The following is a 7,112-nucleotide window of genomic DNA, read 5'->3' as shown; positions in this document are numbered from 1 at the left end:
GTTGCCTGCCATGGGAGGAACTAATAGTACAAGTCTCTGGATCAGCAATTACCTGATATGTATATATGCATTCAAATTGTAAATTTACTTTCAAAACTAAGTTTATAAATCATGAGACCTTTATATAAGATCCAATGGAATGAATAACCTGCTACTGCTTTTTATTCTAAGATATCTAAAAGTGACTGTGCTTCAGAAGAAGTGAATCTTTTGTGGACCTATAAATTGAGATGAGAACAGTCCAGTCAAAACACTCGACAACAATTTCACATCGTTGAAATCAATTTTGTTAGCTTTGACCTTTAATCCAGAAAGCAAGCAATGCTCGTATTCAGCGCTGTTCAGAATTTGTGTTTTCCTCATTGTGCACAACATTTTTCCAGCCACAATGAGAAAGAGCCAAATATCCAAAACCCTAATGCCTGGTAGGCAAAATGGGAACATAGTACTTATTAAATGTATGAAGACTTGCGCATCAAAAGCTCCAAATGCATAATGTGTATAAAATTATACCTTTAAACAATAGAGAGTGAGACTTCATTGCAGTGTGATCTAAAAGTCTTAATTTGATTCTATTATGAGGCTAAAATGTGAGTGTTGTGGCATATGTAGGAAAGAGCTTTTATTGTAATCATCCTCCATTTTAAAGCCCCCAGGACAATCAACTCCCAAATCAGAAATGTCTGGCGACACTGTGCCTACTTAATCTCTGTTTCCTTTTGTATCTAGGATCTTCTACAGTATCTTGAACAGGAAATTTGCAACTTTTGTATTCTTTTTCTTCTCCAAACAGATTACTCAAGGTCCTCAAATTTAGAAATCTCAATGTAATTGATCTGAATATCCTTATAAGCTGAACGCTCCATGATATAATTGCATTTCATCTTCAAACAAAAAGTTTGCTACTCCATAACAACCCTCTCGACAACACCTTTAACAACTCATGCCATTGGAACTAAGTTTCATATACAAGCAGAAAGGAATATCTAAGTTGCACTTTGGTCCTTCCAAAAAGAGGGCGTACAAACAGAAGTGAATAAACCAAGATTAGAAGCCCATAAATCAGTGGAAGAGGGCATGTAGTGGACAACAGATGCTCTTCCAGCAAGAAGCAAGGGAAAACAGAACAAGGGCTGCAAGGTAACAAAGTTCCTACCATAGACCGGATAAAATGTCTTGGCTTTGTGTCTAGAAAAGTATTGTATCCCTAGTATAAGTAATGTGCATGCATGTTATGACAGTTAGAATAATAGAAATATGAAGCTCAATTGTCATCAAAAGAATCCACTTCTCATGTTGATATTAATCATGAAGAAAATCGCAGAACTATTTCACAATAGAGAAATAATACAGGAACCTCATATATTCCGACTACACAAGACTGTTGATGAAGGATCTTTTGACAGTTGATCAATAGTTAATCAATAGTTGACAAACAATAATAATTAATCTAGGTTTAGAAAAATAATGGGAACACAGTACTTATTATCAGGAATACGAAGACTTGCGCATCAAAAGCTCCAAATGCACAGTGAACACAAATATAATTATACATTTAACAATAGAGAGAGCAACTTCGTTGCAGTGTGATGTAAAAGTCTTCATTTGCTGCTATTATGAGCCTAAAATGTGAGTGTTGTGGCATATGCATGAAAGAGCTTTTATTGTAATCATCCTCCATTTTAGAGCCCCCAGGAGAATCAACTCCCTTCTCTGGACTGCCCTTGCTTCAGAAACATACTCTGCTCCTTCCGCCTGCAACATAAACTTTCAAATTTTATTATAACCCCAACAAGATGAAACAAGAAAAGCCCTCATTATTTTACAGCTAGCATCAATTACGGAAGAGGAAGAAGAAATTAGACCTGGAGATTGACCAACAGAGAAATGCAGGTTTCTTCCATCTTGGCTGCAAGAGAAAGTAAAGCTGCATATGCTAGCTGCATATCCCAGTTCCTCTTTGCTTGCTCTTTTTTTTTGTGCACGCCATGAAATGATCCAAATAATTAACAGACAACAGAGCCATTTTGACACACAAACAATGAAATTCATGTATTCTCAAAATCCATGAGGCAGAACAAAGACAGTTTACTGCATCAGCATTGTTAAGGGTGAGGCTTTGCAAGTAATTAGAATATGGCATGTACAACAGTTTCTTCACTGAGAGTGCTCAAATCTATCTTTTCCTCATAATTTTCTACCACAAAGCTAATATTGCTTTTATTTTTGAAACGAGTTTTAAGAGAGTGAGGGTAATGAACGCTTGTGGGTGCCATGAGCCGACAGGGTCATTTGTCACATGATATGACTATAGCTTTAGTGTAGAAGAGATCAAATTTTGAGGACATTCTTTCCTCAATAGCCCCAATTCCCATTCCTAACAGATTTAGTGAAAATAAATGGAGGAACTAATGAGAAAATTGCTTGGCTTTCTATCCTAAGTTATTACTGCTCGCCCTCTCTCAGCCAGTAGTTTCATCTACACCCGTCATGGTCTGCAACAATTGTAACCCGTCCAAGCCATTCATTACCTGTATATATATAATGCACCAGCTCCTGCAATGCACTGCAAGAAGCCCATGGGATGTGTGTTCTCTTGCTTCTCTGACAATGTGTTGTCACCAGCCTTGCCCGATCAAGGAAAGATATTTTTCATAAGTTTTAGGTTTAAACAACTTACACTATTCTCCAATTGAACATAGCAAGAAAGTGTTAGCTAACAACAAGCTGAACTATGATTGGTTGAAAGAATTAAAACCAATCAAAAACTGCCCCAATCTGCTATAATTCCATGACAAGAACCAAGAAGAAATACTATTGAAAAATAAGGTTTTGAAGAGTAATTTGTCCACCGTTTTGCCTTTGTTGTGAAGGATTTCTCAAATTTTAAGCCGCCTCGCTGTTGGATTCAGTTTCTATATTTTTTAGATGTCTTTCTAGTTTTCCTTCACCTTATGCTCCTTGCTCTCTCAAACCCAAAGCTCGTTCGAGCTTCCTCAGGGCAGCATCTTGCAAATCAAAATAGATAGATTATCATTAAAAAAAATTAAACAATAAGTGATCCAAAATTTGAACTACAAATTTTTTTGTAGTCAGAAAGAGCTCATCCTATAAATGGTCCATTCCCCAAACTTATTACCTTTGAATTGACAATAAAAACTGCACTTTGTTGTATATTTCATGCTATCTGTCTTGCTTGTATGTTTCTATGACTTGCCCTGGTCAATTTACTATTACCAATAATCCCCACAAGAACACAGTCCATTCTTAAAATGATGAAACCTATGGCGATCCCTAATGGAAATATCTCTTGAAGCAATCTTGGAGATGAGCTTGACAGCAGTGTGGCAATCACTACAAACCCGAAGATTTCTGATGATCCGGAGTGGTGTCCCAGGGGATGCATTCATAAGCCCAAAAGCAACTGCCAACTTCTCACTATGGTTTTTAAGAATGTCTTCTTTCTCTTCTCTATCCACATTTTGTGTTACACATTTTATATCAGGCGCATAACCGGCTTCTTTGATCTGACCCAACAAATTCTGCAAGCTAGCATGGATTTCAGCCATTTGAGCATGTGAAGTTTCTCCATCAAAGAATGTATGCACTTCACTCTCTACCCTAATCCAGCTCCACTCCAACCTTCTTTCAACACGGATGTCTTTCATCACTTCTTTCAAAGTTCTTATGTCATCCCATCTACCGGCCAAAGCATATAAATTTAAAAGAAGTGCATAATTAGATGCATTATGGGGCTCTATCTGAAAAAGGTATTTTGCGGCATGTTCACCTAGATCTATGTTAAGATGTGTTATGCAAGCAGTAAGGAAGGCCCTCCACACAGAAGCATCAGGTTGTAGTGGCATATTCTCAATAAAATCATGTGCTTTCTTCAAGAAACCAGCACGGACAAGAAGATCTACCATACATGAGTAGTGTGTCAAGTTTGGTGTAATGCCATAATCTAGAGCCATGCTGTTGAAATAGCCCCATCCTTCATTAATTAGGCCTGAGTGACTGCATGCGGATAGAATACTGGTAAAGGTAATGCTGTCTGGATTAATGCCCTCTTGAATCATTTGGTGAAATAGTAATATTGCACTTTCACCATTACCATTCAGGGCATGCCCCGTGATCATTGAATTCCACGTAAACAAATTTCTTTCAAGCAATTTGTCAAAAACAGAGGATGCATACTTTACGCTCCCACATTTTGCATACATGTCAACGAGGGCAGTCCCAACAACAACATTTGACTCGAACCCTATCCTAATTGAATAACCGTGAATCTGCTTGCCTTGTTCCAATGCTGCTAGGCTGGCACACGCTGGTAGAACAGTGGCAATGGTCACCCAGTTTGGCTCTGCTCCTGTCATTAACATCTGATAAAAGAACTTCAAGGCATCCTCACATTGGCTACTGTGAGCGTAACCTGCAATAACTGCTGTCCATGAGACCACAGTTGGCTTCATACCTTCCATTTGCATTCGAGAAAATAATTCCGAGGCTTTCTCAACCTGTCCATTCTGTACATATCCTGCGATCATAACATTCCATGTAAAGACATCTGGTTTCATTTTTGCTGACTGCATTTGAGCGAAGACTTTCAAGGCATCATCAACATTTCTTTGAGCATGCCCTGCAATAATTGAATTCCATGTCACCACATTTTTTTCAGGCATTTTATCAAACACAAGACGTGCACTATTTATATCGCCACATTTTCCATACATGTTGACAAGGGCAGTCCCCACAAAGACATCTGATTCAAATCCTCTTTTATTTATGTAACAATGAACAACTTTCCCCTGTTCCAAGGCAGCTAAGTCGCTAAATGCACGTAATACCCCGGCAATTGTGTTAGAATTGGGAATAACACCTGAGTATACCATATCATAGAAGAGTTTGATGGCATCATTGCCTTGTCCATTCTGAGCATGAGCAGTTATAACCGCAGTCCATGAGATCACACTTGGCACTAAACCTTTTAATTGCATATCAGAGAAGAATTCCAACGCCTTGTCACACTGCCCATTTGCAGCACACCCTGCAATCAAAGTATTCATTGTGACTACGGTCGGCTTCACACCTGCTGTTTGCATTTGATCAAAGAGATCCAATCCATCACTCAGAAGGCCATTCTGAGCATATCCTGCAATCATTACATTCCATGAAACAACATTTCTTTGAGACAATTTATCAAAAACTTGGCATGCATTCTCTATACTCTGACATTTACTGTACATGTCCATCAGAGCATTACCCACAAAGACACCTGACTGGAATCCTCCCTTGAGAATGAAGCCATGGATCTGCCTACCCGTTTCTAGAGCTTTTAAGCGACCACATGCTTGCAGAACTCTGACAAGGGTGTGTGTATTTGGTTTCACATTTGCCAATCGCATTTCAGAAAAGACTTCTAGGGCTTCATCCCAACGCTTATGCTTTCTATACCCTGAGATAATAGCAGTCCATGAAGTGGCGTTGGGCTTCTCACCAACTGACTGCATATGACGGAAGATTCTCAGGGCTTCATCGAGTCTCCTAAGTTGTGCAAGGCCAGTAATCGCGGAATCCCATGAAGTTCTGTTTTCATGAGGCATTCCTTCAAACACTTGCCGCACATGTGCCCCCCTCCCGCATTTTTCATACATATAAACGAGAGAATTCCTCACAAGGTCTGACTCAAACCCACATTTTATCAAAAGAGCATGAATCTGTTTTCCCAGTTGTAAAGCCTCCATTCCAGCACAGGAATTAAGAGCAGTCGTAAAAATTAGATCGTTTAGCTTTACACGGTCCTTGTGCATTTGGCAAAAGAGTGCGAGGCTTTCCCTAATGTATCCTTGCCTAAAATACTCTACCATAATGGTAGCAAAAGAGTAAATATCTGGGTTATGCATTCTATCAAAAACTAAACGTGCATATACTATACTTCCACATTTGGCATACATAAGAACCAACTTTGCTTGTAAAATGTCTTCTTCATGTCCAGTTCTTAGAATGGAGGCATGGATTTGTTTACCGGAGGCCAAACATTTGAGTGATGCAGAAATCTCCAAAAGAGATGCATACGCATTTGAATCTTGTTTTTGCATCTCGTCTGTTTCAACTGGCACTGCAACTGTCACCGCTCGTACATTGAGCAAAGGTCGCTGAGAAATGGTCCTCTGAATGAGAGAGCAGTTATTGTTGTTGGATTTCGTAAGCTGCATGTGAGGCCTGCAATGAAAGGAATGGTGGGGGTATTTTTGTGCCGGTGCCACCATGGTGGCACTCATGATCTCCATCACGGAATTAACACCTGATCGTCTCTAACCGAGGCAGCTCTGAAGCACGCTTGGTTAGTGACGACTGGATAATGGCCATTGGAATAGCCAATTGTTTGCGGTGGAATCCCACTAATGGGATTGCGTTGGCTTTTTAGCAGTCTATGATCACGAAAAGAAAGTACCTAATCACAGATCACCGAATCTCGTTACTGATTAAATATGCCGATCAGGCCTGGAGTTTAATGGTCGCAATGGCTGTTTTTTATACGATTTTTTTTAAGACGGTATGATAAAAATTATTATTAGTACGGTACCTTATAATATAAATATATCTTATTTTAAAATGTTTAGAATAAACTACTATTTTATTTAGATCTTTTAAATATTTAAATATAAATTTAGAAACTTATTATTATTTAGATCTTTTAAATATTTAAGATTCATGTGAACACACAAGACGGAGAGGTCAAGGAAAGGCAGCGTAGGGCATCCAATATAATTATCAAAGGAATAAAAGATTATAGGGAAGGCAAACACACTCTCGACTTAACAAGGGATTTCCTACAGGATATGTTGTTGTGGCAAGGACAAATTTGTTGAGCTTGGAGGGTTGGCAAACCACACGCTGAGAGAAATAGGCCAATCAAGGTAGTCATGCCCAGCGTTAACGACAAACAAAATCTACTTAACAAAAAACAAAGCTTGAGGGGTTCTCGCTTCGTTTTAGAGGAGGATTTAACCATGAGACAGCAAGTAGAAAGGATGGAAATGGAAAAAATCAAAACAGCTAGAAATGAAGGCAAAAGAGCTTGGATGTTCAAGGGAAAAGCAATTATTGCT

At 38.8% G+C, this 7,112-nt stretch overlaps 1 pseudogene across 2 annotated transcripts; it reads right to left on the bottom strand.

Moving 5' to 3' along the window:
* Window positions 1–1,428: 1,428 nt before the first annotated feature.
* Window positions 1,429–6,515, bottom strand: LOC149548331 (pentatricopeptide repeat-containing protein At4g01030, mitochondrial pseudogene; annotated as a pseudogene). Of its 2 annotated transcripts, XR_016354013.1 has the most exons (4): window positions 3,140–6,515; window positions 2,853–3,008; window positions 1,866–2,626; window positions 1,429–1,755 (listed from the first exon to the last, which is right to left on the bottom strand). The product of XR_016354013.1 is annotated as a pentatricopeptide repeat-containing protein At4g01030, mitochondrial pseudogene, transcript variant X2 (transcript). The 2 variants fall into 2 exon arrangements; XR_016354012.1 differs by having other exon boundaries at window positions 1,866–3,008.
* Between the last annotated feature and the right edge of the window lie 597 nt (window positions 6,516–7,112).

Source organism: Cupressus sempervirens, chromosome 7 (genome assembly GCF_028749045.1).
Source record: "Cupressus sempervirens isolate cs-2001-9-10 chromosome 7, ASM2874904v1, whole genome shotgun sequence".
Taxonomy (NCBI): domain Eukaryota; kingdom Viridiplantae; phylum Streptophyta; class Pinopsida; order Cupressales; family Cupressaceae; genus Cupressus; species Cupressus sempervirens.
Note: the sequence above shows the minus strand (reverse complement) of the source record. Positions and strands in the feature narration are given on the sequence as shown.